The sequence below is a fragment of the Sciurus vulgaris genome (assembly GCF_902686455.1).
Source record: "Sciurus vulgaris genome assembly, chromosome: 17".
NCBI classification, from domain to species: domain Eukaryota; kingdom Metazoa; phylum Chordata; class Mammalia; order Rodentia; family Sciuridae; genus Sciurus; species Sciurus vulgaris.
This window is the reverse complement of record NC_136478.1, coordinates 7,288,747-7,300,965: the sequence shown is the minus strand read 5'-3', so window position 1 is coordinate 7,300,965 and position 12,219 is coordinate 7,288,747. Positions and strand designations below refer to the sequence as shown.

Genomic DNA, 12,219 nt, shown 5'->3' with positions numbered 1-12,219 from the left:
GAAGTCCTCCCTGATCTTCAGGTTTGTCGTCCATAAAAAAGAAACAATAGTCCTTGGACAGCCCATCCTGCAGGGCTGCTTCGAGGATCAAATCAGATAATTTACATAAGTGAAGGGGGTGTAATTATCATCACTGCCTTTGCATGACTCATAGCATTCTAAGTTCATAAAAGCTTTGTTGAAGGAGGATGGAGTGCAGGTGTCTGTAATTTCAGGATTGAAACAGGAATAGTCCTTTGAGATATTCAGTGCCAGAGAGAAAGCTGTCCTTTTCAAACTTAAGTGAATCCTAAGACTTCTTAAAAATCCCATAGGATCCAAATTATGATCCAAATATATTTCTTATATTTGCCTTAGCTACTGGGGAACTTGGAGTTAAATTAGGTGGTTCATTGCAATTGCTAACTCGTCTCTATTTTCTCTAGCAAATCATCTAAAATATTTTTTTCCAAAGTAGACTAAGAATAAATCAATGAAAATAATAGTAACAATACCAAGAAATATGAATCACAACTCAAAACACACACACAGGACATTTTGATCAGTGTTCATCTGTCTAGACCAATGCTGGACAATAAAAATATAATACAAACCTTTTACGTAATTTGTAATGTCCTAGTAGCCACAAAAAGTAAAATGAAACAGGTGACATTTATTTTAATATATTTAAGGTAATATCACCAAAGCATTATTGCTTCAAAATGTAATCGATATACAAACTACTGAGATATTTTACATTCTTTGATCATACTAAACCTTCAAAGTTTGGTATGTAATTTGGATTTATAGCTCTTCTCTGCTGGGACTGGCCACGTTTCAAGTGCTCTCTAGCCACACGTGGCCATTAGTGGCCACATGAGACAGCACAGGCTGAGACAATGTTTGGAGGAAGAACTGTAATAACAGCCACCATTTATTGCAGGTATACTTGGCACTTTATAAGCATGTTAATTGCCTAAGAACACCTTGAGTTAGGGCCTACCATCTTTCATTTGTGGATGAGAAGACAGCTATTCAGAGAAGTGAGATCATTGGTCCAAAATCGAAAAAGCAGTGTTGGACTTCGAACCCAGTTTCCCACAGCAGGACCCACAGTCACCGTCAAACCTTGTTTTCTGATGTACTAATTTGAGGGTCTCATCAAGATTAGGAGACCTCCCTGTGCAGCTCTTGCGTGTATGGACGTCGCCAGCCGCACCATCCAGCGACCCTCTGGAAGATGGGAGGAGGCCTCCACCCACAACCAAGTAAGCATCTCTCCACCAAACCACCGCCTTCAACCTGAACAGCTCAGATGAGAAGTTTGGAAGAAGCAATTATGATTTTATTGCGCCCGCTGTGCTGACGATTAATGCCGAGTGCGGGTAGGAAATGCACCCTCTCATTTGCTAACACGCACTATAATTATGCAAGCCTCTCCAGGTACTATAATTTAGGACTTAAAAAAGCCCCATTCCGAACAAGTAGTGCTGCACTTGTAAAACATTACAGATGTGTTATCATATAAATGAGATAGCTGTGACATGATAGCGCGATAATAAATCCCCAACTTAGATTTGGAGACAAGATACGTCAAAAGCAAATCCACACTGCCACTTAATCTTCTACATAAACTGTTTATTTTTTCTGAGTCCTACAATAATACATGTCAGACGGCTTTGATAGTTTCCAGATTAATGTGTTTTCCCCCTTCAGGTCACCACAAGACTACTCATTTCATTAAATTAACTCTGCTAGTTGCAAGGTGGGAAAAGCGATGCAAAACATAACTGTTTGCACCAAATTGGGAGCCGGCAAGATGGAATTAATAAATAAAACTGATTTCCCCCCATTTCCTGGGAAGGTTGGAAATGCCATTCTGAGCCCATCTTGATTTCCCAAATTCGTGTTGGGCCCGATGAGCCCCATGATTATGCATGTGCGGGCTGTGAGACATGTTCACCCTGAACCATTTGTTTGATGTCAAATGGATTCCACCCCCTTCCCGTGATGCCTCTGGGGTGGAGTTGGGCCCCATCAGCCCACACCCTAATTAAAAAGAACGGCACCTGCAAAAGCAAAGGCCTCTTCCGTGGAGCCTGCTTTCCTCCCCGGGGTGAAAGCCACTGCAGACAGAACAAGTTCTTTCACACCTGCGTGAGCCCAGGAGCTTCAGGCAAGACGTCCCCTGACTCCTTGCCTCACCCAAAGCTCAACTTTAAAACTGAAAAACTCTCGAAACTATCCCATCCCTCTGAATAACACCAAGACTGTGCCAATCCAAGACATCTATCTGACAGCGTGGGAAAGTGTGACGATCAAACTCCAGCTGCCCAGCTCAGTAGATCAGGGGGTGGCAAATTATTTTTCTATACAAGGTCAGATAATAAATGTGTTTGGCTTTGTGGACTATGGAGATCTCCACCCGCCACTCTTACCACGGTAGCCCAAAAGCAGCCATAGACAATGTATAACCAAATGAGCATAACTGTGTTCCCGTAAAATTTGTTTATGGGCCCTGAAATTTGAATATCATGTAATTTTTCATTATGAGTCACTAAATATTTTTGCACGTTTCATGAAACACTGTTTTTTTTTTTAAATTTTTCTTCTATTTCTTTTTATGCACAAACCATTCTTCATTTGTGAGTTGTACAAAAGCAGGTGTGGCCTGAACTTGCCTGTGGGCAACAGTTGGTTGGCTCCTGGCAGGTGAGTTGTGTGGCCGGGAAACGGTGCCTGTTCCAACACCAAGATCCGGTGTGCTCTGTTAGCCAGACCTGCTCTCACGGTGCACAGCAGGCATCAGGGGGTGCTTCTCTCCTGTGCACCTACTTCCCCAATCACTCATCCACTCAGCCCAAGGGAGTTTCCCCTGGCCTGGATTCCATCTTGAAAGTACCAAAGAGAGAACCCAAGACCCCTGAGTGCACTTCCACACTGCAGGCAGAAAGGGTGTGGGGTCAGAGAAGGCTCCTGGAAATAACCACCAGGCACTAACAGAACAGGTAGTGACAGCAACTAATTGGCACTTTCTCCCATCGTTACCACCAAGCCTCAGAACCTTTCTCAACTTGCTTGTGCACGTGCACACACACACATACACACACGCACTCACCAGGGTGATGCACGCACACAGAGTGCAACCAGGTGGTCTTCATACACAACTGGGCTTTCCTTTTTCTAGCTAGAAGAAGGCAGGACACTTGGCTGAAGCTGCTTGGTTAGCTGGATGTAGGTGTCTGTGCTTCTGAGAGGACCAAGGTTGAAGGCACTGGGACGCGGGTAGAACGGGAGACGGGACAGGAAGAAGAGGTCTCCTTGGCCCCCGGCTTGCGGTCTCCAGGTTCTCCTCCCCATGAAGGAGTCACTGTGGCCACTTCCGTAGCTGAAGAGTGTTGGACCCAGAGGAGGACTTGAGCCTTTGAGAGAATGACCCCAGCTGAGCCAGCTGGCTTGACCCCAACCCTCTCACCCCATAGGAGACTCAGGACATTGTCCTAATCCTACTCTCCACTGGAACAGGTCCTCAGGCTGGGCACGGTGGCACACGCCTGTAATCCCAGTGGGTCGGAGGCCAAGACAGGAGGACTGTGAGTTCAAAGCCAGACTCAGCAAAAGCGAGGCACTAAGCAACTCAGTGAGACCTTGTCTCTAAATAAGATACAAAATAGGGCTGGGGATGGGGCTCAGTGGTCAAGTGGCCCTGAGTTCAATCCCCAGTACCCCAACCCCTCAAGAAAGAAATAAGTACTCAGTCTCCCTGTCCATCTGCCACTGCCTTATACTCAGTCCAATCTCTGAAAGGTGACCAAAGCTACCCTCTTGAAATGCAAACTCCATCTTAAAACTTTAGGGCATAAAAGTACCAGATATGTCTTATTGGTGAGAGAATGGAAGGCAGATGGTCTTGTGTGGTCCAGAACCCTAGAAGCTGGCCCCGCCACTTGGCATCCACGTCCCTCTCACTGGGTACCCACATTTTGTCCACTGCACACCCCACCCGACAGACCTCTGATTGCCTCGTTACTTTAGCCCTGACAGTTTCCTCTTCCTTGGTAGACTTAGCTACCATCTTCTAAATCCAAGTCCAAGGGAATATAAGGGGCTGGTATATGTTGAAAATGATGCTCTTGGAAAGACCAGTGGAAACAATCTTCCTGCTGGAAAGTGTGGGAAAGTGTTCGATAATAACATGGGCGTGGAAGTCAAGGAAAAACCTATTTCTATACCTGACTGGTGAAATAGAAGTCTGCATATGGCAACCTGGGTTGGGGGAAGTGGCTGCACGCTTAATACCTCAACAAATGCTCATCTCCATCTCTCCTGCGGATCCACGTGGTCTATGTGAAGGGAGGGGTCGGGTAGTAACAGTAGTACTGCTTATCTGATGAAAAATAAAATGTACGCAAATGGCCGCCAAAAGGAGTGTAGGTGTACAAATCGGGACCCACAGGGAGGTGACTGTTCTGCAGGGATGGGAAGATCGGAGGGGGTCTGTTGTCGTTATTATTGTATTGTACTGGGGATTGAACCCAGGGGCACTCGGTCACTGGGCCACATCCCCAGCCCCTTTTTATATTTTACTTTGAGACATGGTCTCACTAAGTTCCTGAGGCTGGCCTGAAGTTTGTGATCCTCCTGCCTCGGCCTCCCCAGTCACTGGGGTCGCAGGCCTGTGTCACAGTTCCCGGCAGATTGGAGGTTCTTGAGGGTAACAAGGCTCAAGCTCACTGTGATAAATGCACAGCATGAGTTTATGTGCACAGACACAGGTGGCCTACTCAGAGACACAGTTACCATTTTCTAGGCCCACAGACTCCAATGTTCACATCGTTCTCATCGAACTAATAATTGTGGTTATCCATGGGCTTGAGAATTGAGTTAAAGTGGTACTAACAGGTCTTTAGGTTTATCTTTGAACTTTTAATTTTTTAATTTTTTATTTATTCTAATTAGTTATACATAACAATAGAATGCATTTAAGCATTTTGATAAATCATATGCAAATGGAGTATAATTTCTCATTTTTCTGATTGTACATATTGTAGGATCACATCAGTCATGCAGTCACATATGTACATGAGGTCATAGTGTCTGTTTCACTCTACTATCCTTCCTATCCCCATCCCCCTTCCCCTCCCTTCACTTCCCTCTACCTAACCCTAAGTAACTCTATTCTTCCCTAGCCTCCCACCATTGTGAATTAGCATCCACATATCAGAGAAAACATTTGGCCTTTGGTTTTTTGGGGTTTATACTCAAAGGACTTAAAATCAGCATACTACAGTGACGCAGTCACATCAGTGTTTATAACAGCTCAACTCACAATAACTGAACTATGGAACCAACCTAGATGTCCTTCAACAGATGAACGAATAAAGAAAATGTGGAATGGAATATATATATATATTACACACACACACACACAGAGGAATATTACTCAGCTTTAAAGAAGAATAAAATTATGGAACTTGCTGGTAAATGGATGAAGTTGGAGAATATCATGATAAATGAACTTTGAATTTTTTTACAAGTGCTATTTATTTTGGTGTTATCTGTGTAACAAAAATCAAACCCTGAAGAAGAGGAGGAGGAGGAGGAGAAGAAGAAGGAGGAGGAGGAGGAGGAGGAGGAGGAGGAGGAGGAGACAAAGAAGAAGGCAGAGGAGGCAGAGAAGGAGGAGGAGTAAAAGAAGAAGAAAGAAGAAAGAAGAAGAGCTTAAATGTGTCTAAAACTGTCTCTAAGTGCCCGGCAGATCCCCTCCTCTCCTTCATGAGTGTTTAGTTGATGTGAATGCTCTGTCTAGCCTGTTTACCTGCCTGTCTTCCTCACTTGACCTTGACTATGAGCTCACTGGGAGCTGAGACATTTCCTGTTCACCTTTGTCACTCTGTAACATAATGATTAGTACACAGCAGGTGCTTAGCACTTGTGAGCCACACAGAGGGTTTCACCAGGAACCTTCTGGGTGAATCCATGATGAACAGGGTCTATCCCTCTCCACGTAGGTATATTATCCAGTGTGAGCAGAATGATGGAATAAAATTAGTCACTCAATTGACATCCCATGGTGCCAAGGTTGATATTCAGCCTGTTTGGACCAACTCAGCTCTTCCGGTTGATAAAATAACACAATACCTCCGTGCAGCTGGTAAGAGTCCCCTCTGCCTCCCTCCCTACTGATAGGGTCTCTCCTAGATATCCCTACAATCCAGCCACTGAAGAGTCAACCTGGCCTTGCTCCAGAGTTGTGTTAGTGTGACCTTCTCCTTGGTTGCCATATGCTCGGGACGTCACCCCTAAGTGGTACAGACAGGCAGCATGATTATGGTATTTGTACCTAGATGTCGCCTGTCAAATCCTCGTCATTCTGGGACAGACTGAAGATCACTGTCATTTGTTAAGACCCAGGTGCTTGAGGACAGAGCCAGGACTAAATCCCAGCTCCTTCCAACCCTATCCACCCTGCCGTTGCCCTAGACTAAGCCATCAAGGTAAAAGCCCTTGCTCTGGGACCAGCCTGACCATGCTGCACCAAGTCAGCACAGGACACCCCAGTTCTGCAGGAAACACCCCCCAGCAGGTCACCTTCTCTTCCTCAGCCTGGCTCAGCCACACTCTCTCCCCGCAGGAACCCGGTCTGCCCCACTCTGCTCCCCGGGGCTCCACGTGTCCTGCCAGGTGTGTCCCTGCCCCTTCCAAGGTTGCTGTGTCCCTGGGTCCACACGGTTCAACCATTTGGTGTATGGAGGATGGCGCAGAGCTTTGGAGAACTTAATGCAGTGCCACTTCTATCCACTCCAGGGACTTGAAAGTCCGGGTGCTTCTGCTCCTGTGTCGTTCCGTGAACACAACGTGGGAATGCAAGGAAAATAGATGGATGTTATTTATCCACAAGACACTTGAATCCGTTCTCAAAATGTGAGTTTACTGATGTAGTCATCATCCCAGAAGTGACAGGAGATGTCCATAAGGGAAGTTAAATGCTTCAAGCTCCTGGGCGTGCAGGGAAGTGGCTGGGGTGCCCGGCGTTGGCTATGACATCACGGAGTGCCCGTCTGGGCAAACAGGTTTCCATTTTTGTATCTGCCCACAGCCTAGACAGGAGGAGCCTCGTGTTCCCCTTAGTCACGCATCAAGCTGAGTGACATCTGAAATGGTGACAATTGCCCCCCAGTGCAGCTGCCCCTCTGCAGCTGCCCCTCTGCGCGTCGATGCTCATCCCAGTGAGCAGCGCTGAAGTTCATGTGAATGCCATTGGCAACCGGCTACCCCTAGTCCAGGAGGAGGATGAATATTTCTCTGTTGAAGAATATACTGGACAAAAAATTTAAGAATCACATAGGAAACATTTTTTTTCCTTTTTTAAAAATGCAAGTATTAGTTTGGATCTCTGTAGAAATGCATTTGTTCTTGGAGAGTCAGACTCTGTCTCTTCCACCCACCCTCCACGGCCAGCCACTCCTTGCCCTGGGCCACTATTCTTAATTTGGAGGCTCTTGAAAAAAACCAGCATCCAAGTCCCACCTCAGACCCACAGACCTGTGACCCTGAAGGCGGAGTAGTGGGATGTGCTGGGTGTTGATGTTTTTCACGAGAGCTCCATTTGGTGGCCATAGTGTGAGAGTCTTCATAGTCGTGTGCGGCATTTTTCAACCTCTTCCCAAATCTCCTAGCAGTTGTAGGGGTTTAAAATCTTTGACTTAGAAATGTGCATTTACTGAAGGAAAACCTCCCCGTCTGACGAGGGTGTCAAGTCTCCACGTCGTCTCTTGGCTCTGGGACCTGAAGCTCTGACATTTGTTTATTTTGTCGCTGTCTCCCCATCTCCAGGGGGATCTCCATCTTGAGAGCCCAGTATAGGGGTTTGTGGTCAGGCTCTGAAAAACAGTGATGGGAAAAGCAGAGAAGGACAAGGGGACATCAGAGCACCCTGAGGTTTCTTACCAATGTACAGCTGGGCTGCCCCTGAGCTGCTTTGGTGTTGTTATTAGTGGCCAGAGAGGGAGCCCGATTTGCTCAGCTCGGGTGATGTTAAGGCATACGTGGGTAATTAAGGAAAGAACCATTTCAGAAAAAAATAATAATAGGCTCTTTGTCTTTCTCTCAGTTACTCCCTAAGGTCCGCAACAGCCCTCCTCTTTGCTCTCCTTCCTCTGCCAGGTGCTGCTCAGGCTCCTGAGAAGGCAGGCAACTGTGTTGGAAAGGATGGGTTTGTCTCTGGGCTAGAATAAAATCAAGACCAAACCGAGCACCGTAACCAGGGAACTGTGGCCAGCATTCATTAAAATCCAGGAGACCCATTCTGTGGGGTGTAAGAGTTGGGAGAAGAACTAACACACATCAGTGCCTTCTGCAGCCCAAGCTAGCACTGTCTCTTCATTTTCTCCACCTTTAAATTAAAGATGCAATGTGGATTTCAACTACTCCACTTCACAAATAAGGACACTGAGGCTCAGAGATGTCAGGCGACTTCACCAGGGTCACACGAATGGTAAGTAGCAAGCAAGGGTCTGAACCAGGTGACCCACTGTCTCTGCCAGTGACCTTTCCACCACATCTATCAACCTGTCATTAAAAAAAAAAGAAAAGAAAACATCAGTCTTTCAAATGTACAAGACTGTTATTCCACTGGCAGAAAAAAGCATGTGAATGTTAATAAGACCTTTATCCTCTTTGTTAATAGATTATTAAACAAGGTTAATATTACTGTGATAGAAGCAAAAAGCATGCATCAAAATGCCCCCTGAGACCGTGAGCAGACAGTGCCAAAACATCAGGCGGGAAGGGAGAGAGCCACTTGGCACCAGGCTGCTGCTCCTAAATGGCGCTGAGCATGCAGAGAGAGCAGAGGGAAAGGTATAGGGACACTGGCTAAGTGCATGGAGTCTCTGCTGGCAGAGTGGCACCACTGAGCCACCAGGACGGAGCTCTGGGGTCCTTGTGTGGTGGGAGTGCTGGGCCTGGAAATGGCAGTCCTGTGTGAGTTTGCTCTGAGTGGGTCACTGCTTATCCCTGGAGGTGACGAGGTGAACAGGAGACTAAAGCAGCACCTGCAGGGACACAGAACTGGTCAGAGAGCTCCACCAGGTCCAGTCAGCCGTCAGTTGAGGGGTGTTAGGATGTGAACTTTGGTGCTGCGTAGAACATGTGGAACCTGACTTGGGAGGCCCCGTGAGCAGCCGGCTCCATTACCAATCTCGCTCGCGCTTGAGGCAATCTCTGTACTTCCCCGGGTCTTAATATTGTACTCTGCAAGGGTAGGGTCAGGAGCACTGTGTTTGCTTTCTTTTGTTTTGCTTTCTGTTATTTGGGTGCCTGGACTTCGATGAAATGACTTCTTGAGATCCCTGTTTCCATGTCTGTGAATTGGAAATAAACCTCATAATGCTCTTTCTTGGGGGTGCTAAAGAAAATTGACTAGCACTGAACAAGGTGAAAAATAAGGGATCCAAACTAGGAGGCTGTGAACGTCACTATGCCACTTTCAAGAAACAACTGCACTTAGCACTAAATCTGAAGAATTCATGATTTAAAGAACATCAACGGCCCCTGTGGAAGATATTGAAAATAATCCTTTAAAGAAAGTTGCAGAAATGTAAGACCCACATCCTTATCTTGCTGTCAACTGAGCCTTTCCAAGAAGGCCAGGAGCCTACGATTTTCTTACTTACCTATGAAGGCTTCTCAACCAGAAGCTAAGCTAAGGTGATTCCAACATGCTGCTCGGCTGGAATCTGCCCACATAAGTGATGATCAGAGTCAGTATTTAAAAATGGGGAAAAAATGCAGATTCACAAGTCCTAGTGAGTCACCGTCTGAAAGGATCTCAGAAAGCTGTGTTTTATTCGGTTTTTGTGGTGCTGGAGATTGAACCCAGATCCTTGCAAATGCTAAGGGAGTGCTCTGCCCTGAGCTACATCCACAGCCCAGACACACACAGGTTTTAGGACGCCTTCTAAGTGGCTCTTATGCCAACTAAAGTATGGCGAGTACTACCCTAAATCAGGGTTCCAAAAGTTATATACATCGTCATTCCATAGAGTGTATGAAGAAAACACCAACATTTCTACTTAGCACTATTTTTATTTCTTCTGTTGTAAAATTCAATTCTACATGCTATTTAATGGTCATAATATGTTAGTATATTGACATAAGGTATATTTACCTGTGCACACACACAGACATGCAGACCATGCATACTCATACTTAGAAGAGTTTGGAGACTACTGATCTAGAATCCTGAGTCCTTGGAAAATACACCTCTGACTCTCTCAAACTGATCTCAGCTCAACTTTGGCCACCACAGTTCAGGTCCAAGTGTTATCTGTTTCCTACTTTCTCCTAACTCTGCAAGATGAGAATCAAGCTTTCACTCATACTGTTTCCAGAAAATAATAGCAATCCTCAAAGGGACGAGTGCTGGAAGACCAGCCTTTCTGTGTAGTTGGCTGAAAGAGCTCGTGCCGGAGGCGCCAGGAGCAGGTGGCATGGCAGGGGCTGCTACTGATTTTATTTCCAAAGGCTGATGCATGTTGTCATTCAGTTAGAGAACCGCACGCCCTCTGCATGAAGGTGGGCTCCATCCCACTAGGGCCAAAACTTCCCCAATACCCCCTGTTCCAGGTAGGATCATGTGGTTAAGCAAGCTAATATACTCACCGATTCCTTTATCCAACAAATGTTTATGGAGTGTCTAGTGGATCTGTTATCATTCTTGGCACAGGGCTCAGCAGTGAGCAGAGCAGACAAGATCCCAGCTCTCATGACCTGACTTCCTGATGGGGAAGCCAAGAAATAAAGGAAGCTAATAAATAATATGAAGATTGTCAGTTCAACTGCAGATTAGGCAGAAGACTAAAATAAGATGATGATCTAGTGGGAAACCCGTGGAGAGGCTAGACCGTGCTAGGCAGCAAGGCTCCTCCAACAGGGCAAGTCCTGGGCATTTCCATCCGCATGCATCCCTCTCTGGGAGTTCCTGTAAGATACGCTCTGCAAAACACAGGGGGATCTGAAGAAGAGCAAGGGGCTCAGGAAACAGGGCCTCCTGAGCAGGGGCTAAAGGGCTGGGGATGGTGGTGAAAGGAGATTCCCAGACCTCAGCTCCCACCTACCCACCCAGATAGCAGCAGGCCAGGAGGCCCAAGAGGGGCATCTTAAAGATGATGGCAGTGATAGAATATTCTAGTTTTAAGGTTTGCACTAGCAGCAGGCAGAATTGAAGGAAGAATCATGTCAGGGACCCTGTGAGCAGCAAAAATAGCAATGGCATCAACAATGTCAGCTACCAGCTGCCAAAGAAACAAATTTGTAAATGAAGTCACCATACTATGCATGTGTCTGAGCTGTGAGTGGCAGTCAGTAGAACAGAACGCAAAGGCCAGGCACCTATTCAAGGAAGACAGCAAAAACCACCCACTGCGAGGATAGGGCCCCAATGACAGAGTCTCTGAAGGAAAGCAGAATTCTTACCTCACACAGCTGGAAGCAAGCAGAAAACAGATGACTCTTAGGACAGAGCATGTGCTGCCCAGAGCTGGAGTCTTGAGGTGAGCTGGTCATGGGACTGAGGCCCTTATGTTCTGAGCAAGTGCCTAAAGCAGCTGTCAATGGGTGTGATTGAGAATCACCATTAAGTTTCAATATCCCTGACCCAACGTGTATACGATGACTATTCCTTGATTGAGATTGGGCTGTCTTAAAAGGACATGAGGCCATGATATGACCAATGAAACTTGAAGACGATGACAGGGCCACATTTTATCAGAGAAAATTAAATGTGCACAGTGACCATGCAACTCCCCGGCCCCTCTGCCCACAGACACAGGTTTGACCCGCCTTGTTTCCAAAGCACTGAGGTTCTGCTGAGACACTGTCACCCCTCAGAGCTCAGTCCCTAGCTCGCCACCTCTTCCTCTGGAGAACAGAACTGGGGCCATCCTCTGTGAGAGAAGGCAGAACTCATCCTGGCTTGAGAGCGAATCCTCAGTCATGAATGTCGCCACACAGTGCCAGCAGTAACATTAGCGGCCATCTTGTAATGACACGGTCTGGCCTGCTCATATCCATGGTGCTTTTAGCAAGGCAATGACTTTGGTTTAAATGTGCAATATAAAGAGCTCGACCACGATTGCTGATCGGGGCTTCCTTCTTATTTATTGCCTCCCCTTCTCTCACACGTCAGCCTTGCCCCAATATAAAATCCCACTTAGCGCTGACTTGTTCCAAAAAAAA

At 46.4% G+C, this 12,219-nt stretch overlaps 1 long non-coding RNA gene across 2 annotated transcripts; it reads right to left on the bottom strand.

Moving 5' to 3' along the window:
* Positions 1-7,247: 7,247 nt before the first annotated feature.
* LOC306648850 lies at positions 7,248-11,562 on the bottom strand. Of its 2 annotated transcripts, XR_013760509.1 has the most exons (4): positions 11,458-11,562; positions 10,645-10,760; positions 8,375-8,550; positions 7,248-7,862 (listed from the first exon to the last, which is right to left on the bottom strand). It is a non-coding gene; the product is annotated as an uncharacterized lncRNA (long non-coding RNA). The 2 variants fall into 2 exon arrangements; XR_013760510.1 differs by lacking the exon at positions 7,248-7,862 and having other exon boundaries at positions 8,050-8,550.
* Positions 11,563-12,219: the final 657 nt, after the last annotated feature.